The sequence below is a fragment of the Sus scrofa genome, chromosome 5, assembly GCF_054392235.1.
Source record: "Sus scrofa isolate SSC_HxYL_T2T_F1_AM1 chromosome 5, Sscrofa_HxYL_maternal_Yorkshire_Landrace_v2.0, whole genome shotgun sequence".
NCBI lineage: Eukaryota > Metazoa > Chordata > Mammalia > Artiodactyla > Suidae > Sus > Sus scrofa.
The window spans coordinates 63,381,056-63,398,468 of NC_139387.1; the positions used below are offsets into that span (position 1 = coordinate 63,381,056).

Here is a 17,413-nt window from a genome sequence, read left to right on the forward strand (position 1 = left end):
TATCCCCAAGATTGGAGAGATGGGCGAATACAAAGAGTCTGGCTTAAGAGAGCTCAGATTCACAAGCAGAAACCACTGTGGCAACCAGTGCTAGGGTAGGAAAACCTGAACTGTAATTGATGAATTGCTGGAGTCTCAGTGCAGACAAGTCTGAGAATTAAAAACTCCAAAGGGACCCAGTCATACAGGGGCCCCAACAATATTGTGAGGTTAACTCCCAAGAGCTCAACCAGATTCCCACAGTAAGTATTAGAAACAAATCCCCTTAGGCTTCTGCAGGGGGAGGGGGAAAGGAACCATTCTGACATATCTCAGAACATCCTATTTATAATAAGACTTGCCCTCAAGAGAAACTGGTTAACCAGAGCTTAATACACTCAGGTATCATCAGCCTAACAGAATTTGGGAAGGGAAATATCCAGCTCCAGCCCACCCTAGCCATCCTAACCCACCTAAGGGGAAGAAATAAAATGGAGGAACACTTGTGAAGTTCAAAGTCCGGAGGCAGAGGCTCACTAAAAGACAGACCTAGCTATCCGCAGGACTATAGAATGCTTCCCTTAACCTCATGCTTCACCACATAACTAAAGGTCTATTTATAATACTTTCCTTTACCTGGTATAGCATGTCTAGCTATCAAGAAAAAACTATAAGGCATACCAAAATGCAAAAAACATAGTTTGAAGAGAAAGATCAAACATCAGAACCAGACATGCAGGGATGTTGGAATTATCAGATGGGGAATTTAAAACAACTGTGATTAGGAGTTCCTGTTGTGTCTCAGTATCCATGAGGATGCGGGTTCCATCCCTGGCTTACTCAGTGGGTTAAGAATCTGGCATTGCCATGAGCTCTGGTATAGGTTGCAGATGAGGCTTGGATCCCGCATTGCTGTGGCTGTGGTGTAGGCTGGCAGCTGCAGCTTCAATTCAACTCCTAGCCTGTGAACTTCCATATGTTGCAGATGCGGCCCTAAAAAGCAAAAATAAAAAATAAAAAAATAACTATGATTAACATTCTAAGGGTACTACAGATAAAGCAGAGAGCATGCAACAACAGATTGGCAATGTAAACAGAGAGATAGAAATCCTAAGAAAGAACCAAAATGAAATGCTAGAGATTAAAGAACACTGTAACGGAAATAAAGAAAGCCTTTGATGGACTTATGAGTACACTGGATGTGGCTGCATAAGGAACCTCTGAGTTAAACAACATATCAATAGTAGCCTTGGAAACCAAAAGGCAAAGAGAACAAAGTTAGAAAAATATAGAAGAGAGTATCCAAGGACTGTTAAACAACTACCATTTGCATAATGGGAATACCAAAGAAAGAGAAGAAATATTTGAAACAATAATGGCTGAGAATTTCTTCAAATTATTATCAGACACGAAACTATAAATCCAGGAAGCTCTGAGAATACCAAGCAGGATAAATGCCAGAAAGACTATACCTAGACATATCATTTCCAAATTATAAAAAAATCAGAGAAAAAGGAAAAAAAAATCCTAAAAGAAAACAGAAGCAAAAAAACCTTAGCTGGAGAGGCACAAAGATAAAAATCATAGCTTTCTCCATTCTTGAGATTACTAGTACCCCATTATATTTATGCACTGTAATTTTACTAATTCCCTATTGTTGAGTTGTTGTTGGGGACTCTTGGGGAAATACTAAATGGGTTTGAAAATTTTGGTGCCAGCCATGGTAGGTTTCTTTTCTTCTTTAGGAAATAAATCTAGTATTGTCAAGGGTCACTGTGCTCTTACACTAAGAAATCTGCATGTTTGCACTGCTGGAAAATGAGTTACTTCTGTGACTCCTTTGATTAGAGCTTGTATAGCTTATGAATTTTGTTCCTTTTTAACATATATATATATATTAAATATATATAGATATAAAAACTAAGAAGTTTTATGAAAAACTCATTTTATATCCTTAATACGGCAACAGGAAGAGGTAAAAGAATTTTATGGTAGACCTACAACTTTATCTCAGGAAAAGTAGCCCAGTCAAATCTGCAAATGTGGAACTGTGTGGCCATGGATGATCTATCCATCACTGCTGTCTCTCAGCCTGTGGGGGAACAATGACAGCTCTCTGGGTGTCTGGACCCTTTGGACTTTTAAGCCTCTCACCTTGAAGTAAATGGCTGAACACAGTGCAGGTTGAGTTTGGTATTATTTGGATGTTGAATTTGATAGAAAATAAAGGGCACATAAAATCCTTTAATCAGCCTCTTCCTCTTGAAATGCTGAACTCTCAATCTAATTATAATTAAAAGGAAGAATCAAGGCTCAGTCTAGTCCAGGTAGTAGAGTGATTTCCAAAATTGTCAGGATCTATAACATGAGAATTTAGGTCATCTTTGTTTAAGTATTATAAACAATACTACAATAAATATTAATACATAAGGTTTGTATCTTTAACATTTGTTCAGTTTTTTCCTTAGGATAAATTCTGAAAAGTGGAATTTCTGAGCCATAAAGTATGCTTATTTACGTTCTTCTGGTACATTTTGTCAAACTACACTATTTAAAGACTGTACCAATAGTTCATTTCTTACTTCTTTACTGACGTGGGGCATGGCCATTCTTTGTAACTTATGAAGAATGAAGTATGTAATATGAACCAGATTATGCTGATCCCCACTTTAAAACCTCCAAAGGTTCTTCACTGTACACAGGACACATTATTATTATTATTATTATTATTTTGTCTTTTTGTCCTTTTTTTTTTAATTTTAGGGCAGTACCCGCAACATATGGAGGTTCCCAGGCTAGGGGTACAATGGAGCTGTAGCCGCCGGCCTACGCCAGAGCCACAGCAACACAGGATCTGAGCTGCATCTGCGACCTACACCACAGCTCACGGCAATGCCAGATCCTTAACCCACTGCGCCACGACGGGAATTCCACAGGACACATTCTCAAACTGTTTGACATCAGGATCTCTTTGTGGTCTTAAAAATTATTGAGGGGTCCCATATGGCTTTAGTTATGTGAGTTATGATTTATTAATACTTTCTGTATTATAAATTAATATATTATTGTAGGTTAATATATATATAATTTTAATTTTTTATTTAATTCATTAAAAATAATAAATCCACTACATGTTAACATAAACATTTTTATGAAAGAGAACTATTTAGAAAAACTAGTGAGACACATGGCATTGCTTTACATTTTTGCAAATCTCTTTAATTACTGACTTAAAAGAAGATGATCTATTATAGTAGAGGTGGAAGTCTCCTATCTGCTTTGGCATTCCATTTGTTGCAATTTTGTATATTATGTAGCCTGTGGAAAACGCCCCTGTACAACTCAGAGAAAAATGAGGGTGAAGAAATTAATGACATCTTAGTATTATTATGAATGTAGTTTTGGACCCCCTTGAAATGTTCTTAGAGACCTTAGGGATCTCTAGACCATATTTTGAGAACCATAAAGTCCAAAGGATAAAGGCATACTAGTTAGCTGTCATGAGTTCTTTCTTCATTCAACCCTAATCCTTCCTCAGTTATCCTGATTATCCTCTGTTGTACTCATTCTTGCAGTCACACAGAATTCTGACATTATGCATTTTCAGTTCTATATGCTTTCACATATACTATTCCCTTGCAGGAATGCCTGTCCCTGGTGGTCATATTAAAATATGAGGAAGCCCAGGAAATGATAATCTTATGCAAGTGCTGAATAAATCAAGAGAAAAGACAAAGAAGCAAACAGGGAGAGAACCAAGTCATCCCCTTTATAATCAATGGGGCTGAATTGAAGAATGTAGCTTACTAGATGGCAACAGTGGGTTTCCTGATACTCTACCCCCAGAACATTATTGACCCAATACTGGAGACAGACAGTGCTGGATGACTGCAGGTCTTCCCATATAGAGTCCCCTGCTCCATTATTATATTTTGAGGACGTGGAAGGGGTTCACTCCCAAGAGGAGAGGATGAATAATTGGAGCTAATTCCAAATCCTCAGTTCCTTAGGTGATAGCCAACCAATGAGGTAAATCACTCCATGTTCCCTGAAGAATGATGACTGAGAGAAGAAACCAGGAGTGATACGCTGGTGGCTTTCTTTCATATGAAAGAAAAAAGGAACCAAGATGAAGCTACCTCCCCCCACCCCACCCCCCACACACACGCGCGCACACACACACACACCATTCTCTACCTCTAAAACCTTAGGCAGACTCAAACATTACCTATTGCATGAAGCTTTATTTGACTTCCTGACAAAGTTTCTCCTCTGCTTACATCTTTTGTGTGTGTGTGTGTGTGTGTGTGTGTGTGTGTCTTTTTAGGGCCGTACCCGTGGCTTATGGAGGCTCCCAGGCTAGGGGTTGGATCAGAACTGTAGCTGCTGGCCTACCCCACAGCCACAGCAATGCCAGATCCAAGCCACATCTGTGACCTACACCACAGCTCACGGCAATGCCAGATCCTTAACCCACTGAGCAAGGCCAGGGATCGAACCTGCGTCCTCATGGATGCTAATCAGATTCGTTTCCACTGAGCCACAGTGGGAACTATCTGCTTACATGCTATTTTGCACTCACATATATAAATTCAACAAGTGATACTAAGACTATTACTTGCAAGGCACAAAGGATACAAAATACAAATAAGGTACTATTTCTGCCTTCAAAAACTGCGGAAACAGTATCTATGACAGCATCTCTGATACAGCTCTCAGATCTTTAGCCCCTACATTTATTCTGTTGACAAATCTGAAAGCACTAAACATAGAGGCACCCTTTTTCTATGGAATAATGTATGCATGTCATTGCACCATCTGAAATCTGTCTACATCATTTGACCCTCACAAATCTGTACTTGACTTTCACAATGCCCCTGAAAGCTTTCCAAACTACTCTTGTTTCCTATCAAGATCTAGCCACGCCAGTGCCACCAGTAATTAGCCCCCAAACCTAACAATTTAGTTTTTGTTCTTCCCATCTCCCTAGTAGTTTTACACTTGGATGAATGCCTTTGTGCATTTGTGTGGTTTGAATTTATAGCTATAATGGTAAAAGCCTGCAGTAACACAGCTCATTATATAAGGATTTGGAAATAACACGGGCCAAATCCCAGATCTAAGACCCAGCAGTAAATATAATAAAAGCCTGATATAACATGTTTAACCTATAAGGACGGGGCTGTTTCTGTCCCTATACGGCTCGTTATAGAGATTCCATGGAATTGCTATTTCTTCCATCCCCACGACAGCCTACAGATTGCTTGAGAGCACTGGTATTGGCTGGATGACTAGATTCAATGACCTTTGGGGTTTGTTTTTACCCCCGAAATTCTATAATTCTGTGAATCCCCTTTTCCTGAAAGCATGGCACAAAGATTTCATTTTCCCAAAGTGCCTGGCACATCATTTCATTTTTCTCTGCCTCCATCAATGAACTCATCTATAATATAATGGCTATAATCATACCTATCTTACAGGCATGCTGTGAGGCTCAAAAAGTTAATACACAGAAAGCACTTTAGAACACTGCCTACCACATACTAAGTGTACAATCAACTACCAATTACTATCTGTATCAGCAAATATGTGTTCAAAGAATTCTACAATTCCAGAAATTCCAAGTAACTTAAAATATACATTTATTAGGCACTCAGGAAATGCTGGAGAATAATCTTAGGTTTGAATTTTATAGACTTATCCAAATCCTTTTAAACACCTTGTCTCATTAAAATGAAAAGGGTGTGAAATTAGAAAGGCAGTTCATCTTTTTTGAAAACTAATTCTCAGCACATATACCAGGCATATACATATTGAATCTACCTATAAAATCCTACTCTAAGACCATGTTTGCATAATTCTTTTATATTATATTAAAAATACTCATATCCATTTTTTAGAGTAGAATCAAGCATCTATACAACTACTAGCTCTTCTCTGCAAAACCTTGCTTTAGGTGTATCAAATGTTCTAATCAGTCCACCAGTACAGACATGGACTGGGGTTTAAAAGACATAATTGTAGAACATATTAAATAGCTCGATAAAGCTTGCAAAGTGAAGCTAATGTTCAACCATGGAATGGCTTAAGCAGTGAGTAAATTTGGCACATTTGCTCTTAAGTCATTTTAAAGGCATTAAAACATATTTCAGAGATTTCAAACATGCAATTATTTTTGCTGCCACTCAAAACATGAAATAAACATTGCTTTAAAAAGATATGTGCTTTTTTTACCCATCAAAACAAACAACTTAATGAATAAAAATTGCTTTCCCAAACCATTTTTCATACATTTGCAACTCATCTAGCCAGTTTTAACTCTGAAATTACAGAAACCATGGGTAAAATGGATCATTGTTCCAAAAAAATTAAAATGCATTAAACTCAAGGTGTGGCTATTGTGTGGGAAAAAAAACAAAAAACAAAACAAAACAAAAAAACCTCCTAAAAACATGTATCATGTATTTACTTTGGAATTCCAAGTCACTAGCAAAGCTGTGCTTTTGTCTACCTGAATGGTACTGATTTTTTGATGCTTATCTTATAGATCAGCCTTATTTTATAATCATACTTTCTCTGTATTTATCCAAAGTAGTAATTATCTTTTAAATTAATTTAATAGATAAATCTGGAGCACCTACATTCCGTAAGGTACTTTGTTGGTTACTGGAAGGGGTTTAAAGCTGGTTACAAGTGTCTTACCCCTCAGTGTTCCCACTCAGAGTCGGCAGAAAGGTGATGCTGACAATCTGCTCTGTCCCTGTCACTTTACAAGCCCCAGCCCATGTGTCACTATGATGAAGGGAGAAGACACAGGCCAACCAGACTTTTCTGCCCAGACTTCCATCCCTGCTTGATCTGTTTGCCACCCACCACCAATTTCTTTTCTTTTTTATTTCTTTTTTTTGCTTTTTGGGGCCACACCTGCAACATATGGAGGTTCCCAGACTAGGGGTCAAATCAGAGGTGCAGCTGCCATCCCACACCACAGCCACAGCAATGTGGGATCCAAGCCAAGTCTGTGCTGTGACCTATACTACAGATCACAGCAATGCCGGATCCTTAACCCACTGAGCAAGGCAATGGATCAAACCCGTGTCCTCATGGATACCAGTCAGATTTGTTACCACTGAGCCACAACGGGAACTCCCCCACTCCCAGTTTCTTATTCTGTGATCTCACAGTTTAAAATCTGGCTCCCTATACCCATCCAGGCTTGTGCGTTTGGTGACAGATGCACTCAGAGCCTCTTTGCTGACTTGTGTTTTTCTCCATCCTTGAGTCCCAGACTTGCAAAGTTCCAGGTAAGAGATCTTCCAGTTCTTTGTCCCTCAGTATCCAGAACCCCCCAGATTCCAAAATCCAAGGATGTTCAAGTGCCTTATATAAAATGGTGTAGTGTTTACATATAACCTCCACATACCTTCCCACATGCTTTTTAAAAACCTTAGATTACTTACAATAGCTAATACAAATGTAAATGCTATGTAAATACGGGCATACCTAAGATACTGTAGGTTCAGTTCCAGACCACCACAATAAAGCAAATGCAATACAACAGGTCACACAATTTTTTTTTGGTTTCCCAGTGCACCTAAAAGTTATATTCACACTGCAGTGTAGTCTATTAAGTGTGCAATAGCATTACATCTAAAAATATAATGTATATTCCTTAATTTAAAAATATTTTATATACAATGAAATATTACTCAGCCATAAAAAAGAACAAAATGACATTTTGCAACAATATGGATGGAACTAGTCGACTCTCATACTAAGTGAAGTAAGTCAGAAAGAGAAAGACAAATACTATGATATAATTTATGTCTGGAATCTAATATATGGCACAAATTAACCTACCTATAGAAAAGAAACAAACTTATGGACATGGAGAATAGACTTATGGTTGCCAACGTGGAAGGGGAGAAGTGGGATGGACAGGGAGTTTAGGGTTAATAGATGCAAGCTATTGCATTTGTAGTAGATAAGCAATGAGACCCTGCTGTATAGCACAGGGAACTAAAACTAATCACTAGTAGAGGATAACATGAAAAAAATGTATATAAATGTATAACTGGATCACTTTGCTATAGCAGAAATTGACAAAACATTGTAAATCGACTAGAATAAAATTTTTTTTTAATTTTATTGCCAAAAAATGCTAACCATCATCTGAACCGTCAGCAAAATATATCTATTTTTATAGATATTTCAATCTATAAGGGGTTGAAATATTATGAGAATTAACAAAATGTGACACTGAGACACAATGCAGGCAATGTTGGAAAAATGGTGCCAATACATTTGCTTGACACAGGATTGCCACAATTTTTTTTTAATTTATTTTTTTCCCACTGTACAGCAAGGGGATCAAGTCATCCTTACATGTATACATTTTTCCCCCACCCTTTGTTCTGTTGCAACATGAGTATCTAGACAAAGTTCTCCATGCTATTCTAAGTTGTGTCTGATAAGCCCAAGCTCCTGATCCCTCCCACTCCCTCCCTCTCCCATCAGGTAGCCACAAGTCTATTTTCCAAGTCCATGATTTTCTTTTCTGTGCCACAGCTTTCAATTTGTAAAACAGCAATATCTCTTAAGCACAATAAAGTACAATAAAACAAGATATGCCTGCAGTTGCCACTGCATGGCAAATTCAAGTTTTGTTTTTTGGAAATTTCTGGTATTTTTTTTCTAATATTGTCTTTTTTCTTTCTTTTTTTTTTTGTTTTTGTTTTTTGTTTTGCTTTTTAGGGCCACACCTGTGGCATATTGAGGTTCCCAGGCTAGTGGTCAAATTGGAGCTGTAGCTGCTGGCCTACACCACAGCCACAGCAACACAGGATCTGAGCTGCGTCTGCAAACTACACCATAGCTCAGGGCAATGCTGGATCCTTAACCCACTGAGAAAGGCCAGGGATCAAACCTGTGTCTTCACGGATGCTAGTCAGATTCGTTAACCACTGAGCCATGATGGAACTCCTTTTTTTTCTAATATTTTTGATCCACTGTTGAATCCATGGGTGCAAAACCCCTATAGAGAGCACCGACTTGCTTAGGCTAGATTCCTCCACAGCCTTTCTTCTCACACCCATCACAACCTCCCTTCCATAAAAGGAGAATTTTAAAAAGATACAAGACAATTTTATTGTAAGAATGACAGAAACCCAGTAGCACATAAAGAGTGAGACATGACTTTTGATTATGAACTTTCTGATGCTGTTTAGTGATGGGTTTCAAGGATGTCCTTGTAGGAGGGAACTGGAGCAGAAGAAGCATGTTTGTTTATACCCATAAAAAGATTAGAATTGTATTATGGAAATAGTATATTTTTGCACATGTGATTTTCCCCCTTTTTTTGTAGTGTCGTTATGGTAGCAGAGAACCAGAATTTTTCTTCCTTTTTTGTTTTGTTTTGTTTTGCTTTTTAGGGCCACACCCGTGGCATATGGAGATTACCAGGCTAGGGGTCCAATGGGAGCTACAGCTGCTGGCCTACACCACAGCCACAGCAAGGCAGGATCTGAGCCACATCTGTGACCCACACCACAGCTCACAGCAATGATGGATCCTTAACCCACTGAGTGAGGCCAGGGATTGAACCCACAATCTCATGAGAGAACCAGAATTTTTTGAACAGCTTCTATATGCTAGGCACTTCCAATTTTAGTTTTAATTATTATTCCCCTCCATACTCTGACGGGGAAGATGTTTTGTCTGAGGGTGAGATACTGAATAATACCAGATGCCTCAGGTATCGCAAATCCAACCCCCATTTCTTAGTACTTTCAGTTTTAGATTTGCTATTGTTTCCACTACTCATTTCAAAGTGAATCAGAGTTTATATGCATTCCAAGCACTATTAAAAACTTCTTCTACTCCAATGTAATATTTATACAAATTCCAAGTCCTTGGCCTCAGTCAAAGGCAGCAGATTAAAAAAGGTGGCCTCTCCTAAGAAAGTAGACCCATAACTTCTACAGATCAATGGGGCAGGTGTGCAGACTAGCAACAGCTTTCCTGGAGCCAGTTTGGCATAAAAAAGCAGGGAAGGTAGAGACAAAAGAAAATAGCACTCTCCTATTTGCAGGAAACAATTTGTTGTAGAGGAAGGGCCACAGTAAAGAATGCAATGGGAGTGGCTGAAAGCCATGGATCTCTCTGGTGGATAGGGAGAGTTAAGGCCAAAAGAGTTTACTTAAAAAGACAATGTTGAATCATGAGGAACTTTTTTTTTTTTTTTTTTTTTTTTTTTTTGTCTTTTGTCTTTTGTTGTTGTTGTTGCTATTTCTTGGGCCGCTCCCGCGGCATATGGAGGTTCCCAAGCCAGGGGTTGAATCGGAGCTGTAGCCACTGGCCTACGCCAGAGCCAGAGCAACACGGGATCCGAGCCGCGTCTGCAACCTACACCACAGCTCACAGCAACGCCGGATCGTTAACCCACTGAGCAATGGCAGGGACCGAACCCGCAACCGCATGGTTCCTAGTCGGATTCGTTAACCACTGCGCCACGACGGGAACTCCAAATCATGAGGAACTTAAATGCCTACAAACAGCAAGAATTTCTGCTAGTCTAGAACATGGACATGACATCTCTCCCATATAAATCTCTTGCCAGTAGCTGGTACAGGAAAAAAAAAAGCCTCATCTCCTTAAAAATGAGCATCTATGCAAACCTACTACAAGAAAATAAGGGAAGAAAAACAGATAAAATGGAAGACAAACTACATGAATTAGGAAAAATGTTTCCATATGGCAGATAAAAATTTGGGCCAGACATATTGCCATAAACTTAAAATCAAACAAAAAGACCAAAATAAAGCTACCATATCTATAAAACAAGAGATCATATCAAATATACAAGAGTTCAGGGAAGATGCTGCAAGACAACAGGAAGTGAAATATGATTTGGCAGAGCCCAGGAAACAAATATTTCCCTGGCAACCAGCAGATTCTGCTAAACACATGGAAAGAATGTCAGGAATAGAGTGCAATTCAAAGAAGTAGAAAAAAAGGAATTCAAAAGAATTAGAAAAAAAAATAGCAAGACAGGACAGATTAAAAAGGTCTTAACATATGCAATAAGTAGTATCTAGATGAATAAAATATAAAAAATATAACAGGGAAAAAAGATACTTTTCAAAGTCACTTTCTAGAAATGTGTCACAAATCTACAGACTGAGAGGGTATGCTGAACTTAAGGAAAAACTGACACAAAACATTCAACACTGAATTATGTTCGGTAAGTTTACTGGAATCGAAAGAGAAAAAACTATTGTGCATTGAGGCAAAAAGCTTAAGTCAAAATGTTACTTTCACAAAATCAATTAACGGCAGAAGACACTGAAGCAGTGGTACAAGTCATTGGGGATATAAAGTACATGATTCAAGAGGAGTACACAGCCAGAGTCATCAAAGCATAATGAAAATGAACATTTTTTGAACTTGCAAAACCCAAGGAACATACCCCAAGCCCCTCCTGAAGGAATTACTAAGGGCTGAATTTTGAAGAGCAAAGAGAATACTTGTCCTAAATGTTTATGTCATTTAACGGCAGGATTAAAACTAAAACAATTTTGGAGATAATGGTCACAGAACAGAATTTACATGTTATAAACGCCAATGATGGAGAAACAATAGAGCAAAGGTTTGGAGCGGAAGAGGACAGATGGTGGGTAGTTATGTCAACGTGATGATTTTCTTGTCTGGTAGAGCAGAGAATTGAAAGATTACTGTACCTGATAAATCATGTAATAGAGCTATAAATACATTTCAAAGTCTAAAGAATATGCTATGAAAATTATACGATCGTCAAGAAACAGGTGGCTTTGGGAGGAAGTGGAAAAAACCCAATTGTATCATTACTCCTGGCAGGAAGTCAAAAGATAGCTGTCTAAAGAAATATTAGTTTAAGTATTTTGGGGAAGGGGCACATATACTACTGGTGAGAAAGAGTGTAAAAAGGACATCACAGGGAGTTCCCATCATGACTCAGGGGTAATGAACCCGACTAGTATCCATAAGGACACAGGTTCGATCCCTAGCCTCGCTCAGTGGGTTAAAGATATGGAGTTGCCATGAGCTGTGGTGTAGGTCGCAGATGCAGCTTGGATCTGGCGTTGCTATAGCTGTGGTGCAGGTTTGCAGCTACAGCTCAGATTTGATCCCTAGCCTGGGAACTTCCATATGCTGCAGGTGTGGCCCTAAAAAGAAATACACACACACACGACATCCTAGGATATCTCTATACCTGTTGTATAGGACCAAGAAACAAGGGGCGACTTTGCAGAATTTAGCTTTAGGGATTGACCAGAGTGGAAATAGAGTTGAGGATATTAAGTCCTTTTATATCACAAAGTGTGAACAATCTCTCCAGCATCACCTTGTTATATTGTAGTTGACAACTATCGTGGCTAGTGATCATCGAACATCTTTTGAATACTATGTACCACTTTCCCCCAAAAGGCCAAAGTTGCTTTCCCAGGTTCCTTTACAGCTAGAATACAGACATGCAACTGAGGCTCTAACAATCAGACATAACTACATACAAGTTTGACACCCAAGAGAGCAGCGTGAGGATCCCAGCTTGCAGGGGCAGCAAAGGCAGAGGTTTTCGGTTCAAATGCCCAGAAGTGGTAGCAGTTGAGTTTCCAATGAAGCAGTTCCAAAGTGTTTGGGCTGTTATTTCTAGCTGGCTGTCTCTATGCCTATCTGGCCTTCCTAGATACTCTGTAGGTTACTCAGTATGCCTTAAAAAATAAACTTATTTCCTGCTTAATCTGGATAGAGTTTTGTTACTTGCAACTAAAAACCATGGCTTTACTATGTATAGTACTGGCAGAATAAACATTTAAAAAGCAAAAACAAACAAAAAACAAATTTGAAACATCTTTAGCCTTGAATGTTTTCATCAACTCTCAGTCTAGAGATCCCTTACACACAGAAGCTTCACATTAAGATGCCAAGTATATGTGAAAGGTTCCTTTCCTAGAACATTTTATCTGTTTCACATATAAGTTAAGGAATGAGCTCTGTTAAAATAGGTCTTGGTTTTAAGTGCAATTATACTAGAATTACCAAAAGTTAAAGAATTCCAAAGAGGTAAAAATAAATACCACTGAATCTTACTATTGAGGCTTGCTGAAATGCTTCAGAAGATTTTGTGGATGATTCTAAACTCATCTAAAATGTAGGCTCCAGTTTGCTTTTAAGTCCAAAGTATGATCAAGTCCACTGCCTATTGTGTGAAAGAATTAATGCTATTTCCACTGTTCCCTCTCTTATTCTTGGCTATGAAAAGCAATAAAATACACACATTTATCCTAGAGTTTCAGGATAAAGAAGGGCTGCAGCCAGTGGATTTTACCACTGAAAGGATACATTTACTTTGGAATCTAGGTGCTTATTAGCACAGCGGTTTTATTTTTTTGTTGTTGTTGTTGTTGTTGTTGTTGTTGTTGTTATTGTTGCTATTTCTTGGGCCGCTCCCGCGGCATATGGAGGTTCCCAGGCTAGGGGTTGAATCGGAGCTGTAGCCACCGGCCTACACCAGAGCCACAGCAACGCGGGATCCGAGCCGCGTCTGCAACCTACACCACAGCTCACGGCAACGCCGGATCGTTAACCCACTGAGCAAGGGCAGGGACCGAACCCGCAACCTCATGGTTCCTAGTCGGATTCGTTAACCACTGCGCCACGACGGGAACTCCAGCACAGCGGTTTTAAAAGCGGGGTTCCTGGATCAGAGAATCAGTATCACTTGGGAATTTCTTGGAAATGAAAGCTTTACTGACCTGGAAACTCTGGGGGTGGGGTCCAGAATTCTGTGTTATAAACTCTCCTGGTGTTTTGTTGCATACGAAAGTTTGAGAACCACCTTCTTTGGGAACAGAGCTAAACCACTCCAATCAAAGGAGAATTTACTTGTGAGAATGGAAGAGCAAGATATATCTTCTCAATAACACATTTCAGAGCATTAAAGGAGTTCTTCCCTAGAACTAACATCACTTTACATGTAGCATAGACTCATTTCTTCTTCTCTAGAGGGGATTTAGAACTCTTGGTTACAAAGACCCCATATGGAAGTATCTTCGAGACTGTTAAGACATCAATTACACTTCAATCTTCTCAGGCTAAATAATTCCAACTCCTTTTAAGTCTTTTTAAAAAACTCATCATCCTTGTCAAGCTCCAGAGTAAAATATGACCTAATTTGACTGTTTTTTGTTTGTTTGTTTTTGCTTTTTAAGGCCTCACTCACAGGATATGGATATTCCCAGGCTAGGGGTTGAATTGGAGCCGCAGCTACCAGCTTACGCCACAGCCACAGCAACGCAGGATCCAAGCCGTGTCTGCAACCTACACCACAGCTCACAACACCAGATCTTTACCCACTGAATGAGGCCAGGAATCGAACCCACAACCTCATGCTTCCTAGTTGGATTCGTTTCCACTGCACCACGATGGGAGCTCCCTAATTTGACTGTTGAAATTAATTGAAACACATTTCCTATCATTGAACCAAATAATGGCACAAAACCTAAGTGGCATTTTCTTCTATTCTACCTGTTTTACAGTATGAGATATACTTCTTAAAATAAAAACTCAAATTTTGGGTCTGTTCTCTCTAGATATTTTGATTCTTCCTCTTCATCCCTGTTCCTCTTCCTAAAAAAAAAAAAAGTTAGTTCATTGTAAGGTCACTAAGTATTTCACATATATTGGTCTAAACATTCTGATTCTCATTTGCCCTATTAAGTAAGAATTGACCAGATGGATATGCCTCTGACTCTCTCTCCTGAGCAAGGTTTAGTTAATTAAAAATAATTATTTTTACTACATATTTTATATATCAGCCAGCTGTTACCTATGGTCATTTCTGGAAAGGATCATTTGGTGGTGGTTATAAAATATCCAGTTTCCTTTGGGAAGCAAGACTCTTGAGCACGATTGGGAAAACGAATATAGAAATTGATTTCACCTCATACCTTTCTCCTAGTGCCCAAATGGGCAGAATGTTTCATTTCCTTTAAAAGCAGGATCTCTTCAAAGTCCTTCTTCTTCTATCTCTGCACCCTGGCCCTGCTTATGCCGTGTTAAAAAAGGATCAAGTTGATGGAAGAAAAAGGAACACTGGTTTCCCTCTGTACTGGAAGTGTAAGTTGACTTCTGTTAAGAAACTGATTTGGTTTCTCTGGATTTGGGTTACGACGTATGTGTAGGATGTGGCAACTGTTCTGCTCATTCAGGACAGAGACTTCACAGCGTCACTGTGAGGATGCCCCTCCAGGTAGATTTCTCCAACAGTTCCTGTTTTATCACTGGTCTCCTTGGAAGCTATATTTCATGCAAACTAAGGTGCCTAAATTTCCACTTAGCACTGAAAGAGCCCAAAATGAGGCAAAGATCCTGTAAGTGTGAAATTGTTTTGTGATTATGTTAGTCATTTTCTCTCCAATTGTAGACAAACTACAATCCAAAAAAGTGCCCCCCTCTTTTTTTCTTAAAAACAAAATAAAGCAACATTCAACTTTCTTTAAAAAGTCAACTCTTGAGATTACCCCAAATTCTGAAAGCCTAACAGATTAAATTAACCACACTATCACTTGGGCTAGATTTAAATGGTTGGTCTTCTCGAAGCCACCACTTAGATGACAAGAGGCAAAAGTGAGTCTTTTGAAAGTCTGAAATTCACATGATGACCAACAGAATACTGGGTATGGCAGAGTGTATAAACAGGTAAGACGCTCTCAGTTCCAAAGTCCAGGCTACGTCTTGTAAAACATTTCATGGCAATGAAGTGAATCTAGGTTCTGGGCTCAGCTCTGACTTTCTATGTGACCTTGCATAAGTGATTTCCCTAACTTTGAGGTTTTGGTGGTTTTTTTTCCCCTCATGAAAAAACAGAACTAGACAGTCTCTTAGGTCTCTTTAAATTACATGATTGGCCATTTTTAAATATCTTAAGGCTTAAATATTCTTCATTGAACCATTGCAACAATTTTTGCGGGGGGGTGGGGGTGGAAGGGGTTACTTTCACTAACTTAGAAGCTTTAAACACAGCACACAGTAACTCATTTTCTGATTGTATAAAGCATCTGTTCCCTGTGTTATGAAATTTACAAATCTGCTTGTAGTAAATCAGTCACCTCAAAAATGACCTCTTCCTCTTATGTTTTCATAGCAATCAACGTTTACTAGCATCTTCCTATTAAAGTCATCTGTGTTATATTTGATTTCAAGAGCCAGGTAAGGGGCAGACATACCTGATGAAGAGCCTGATAGTCTTTGGAATAAACTGTCCCCCCAAATATATGATTACTTACTTTTAGATCAGGCCATGCTCATCAACCTCTAATAGGTTTGAGGGACTCACCAGTCTTAATTTCCTATGTGAATCTATAATTGTCCGCAGAGGTCAATTTCAGTGGATGCCTCATATAAATTAAAATTGAAGATAATGATGCCTGTTCACTTGATCAACTGAAATGACCAGCTGGGTTTAATGGGAGGAAAACAGAAACCCCTGTGAAATTGGAATAGCTTCAAAGGTGATGGAATGTAATTATTTTTCTGCAAAGTTTCTCTCCAAAGGTGACTGGCCATTGGGCTGGTGGGCACACGGGCAGCGTGTTATGAAGGTGGAAACAGCATTCAGAGCCACTGACCACATCCACATCCTTCTGCTAAGGTGCTGGGGGAAAGCAGAATTTCTTTTCTATTCTTATTTTAATCACTTATTTACAATCGGAGAGGTGCTTTGAGGTACGTGCCTAATTGACTCCCAAGAGGCAAATTCTAATTTAGATTGCTGCAAGTCTCTTCTCTTTATAGCCATAAACCATTTTCTTGGATGTGTGATGATTATCCTTAGGGTAATGTAATTTAAGGGCCGAAAAAATCTTGATATCACCAGCCCCAACCCATTTATCTTACAGATGAAGAAACTGAGGTCCAGATACGTGAACAGACTAGACCGAGGTCACAACACTAAAGAAGAAGAGCAGATAAGAAGATGAAATGGTAACTGACTCCCAGGCCAGAGTTTTCCCCTTATGAATAGCTGGAGACTCACTCAGGGAGGAAAAAAGATGTTCTCCAAGAAAATCACCATTTAAGACAATTTAAGATCTAAAATGTGGCAGAGGTTAACACGCAAAAAAAGGTGGAGGCGGGAAGCTGAAAGAGACAGAGTAAAGGAACCATTTTTGCACAAAGCAGATTACCATTCCCCCTAGCTGACTGTGGCTCTGCGTCCATGACCATGTGTGCTGGGGGACAGGTTTACATACCTGTAGTGACTGCACAGACTCAGGATTCAGACTGCCTGCCTGGGCTTGATTCTTGACTCTGTTAATTTTGAGCTCTGTGACCTTTGGCAAGTTGCTTAAGCTCTCTGTGCCTCAGTCCCTCATCTGTATAAAAGGATGATAAC

The 17,413-nt window shown here is 39.1% G+C and overlaps 1 protein-coding gene across 13 annotated transcripts in view; it reads right to left on the bottom strand.

Annotated features, from left to right (window-relative positions):
• DERA (deoxyribose-phosphate aldolase) overlaps positions 1-17,413 on the bottom strand; it is a 328,684-nt gene that overhangs the window by 194,564 nt on the left and 116,707 nt on the right. For 6 of the 13 annotated variants that reach the window (XR_014803801.1, XR_014803802.1, XR_014803800.1 and 3 more), the window contains exon 10: positions 17,271-17,393. The gene's annotated coding sequence lies outside the window, so the exon portion shown is untranslated. Of the gene's footprint in view, positions 1-13,396; positions 17,394-17,413 lie in introns of those variants that run through there. The other 7 variants (XR_014803804.1, XR_014803806.1, XR_014803795.1 and 4 more) reach the window with 5 other exon arrangements.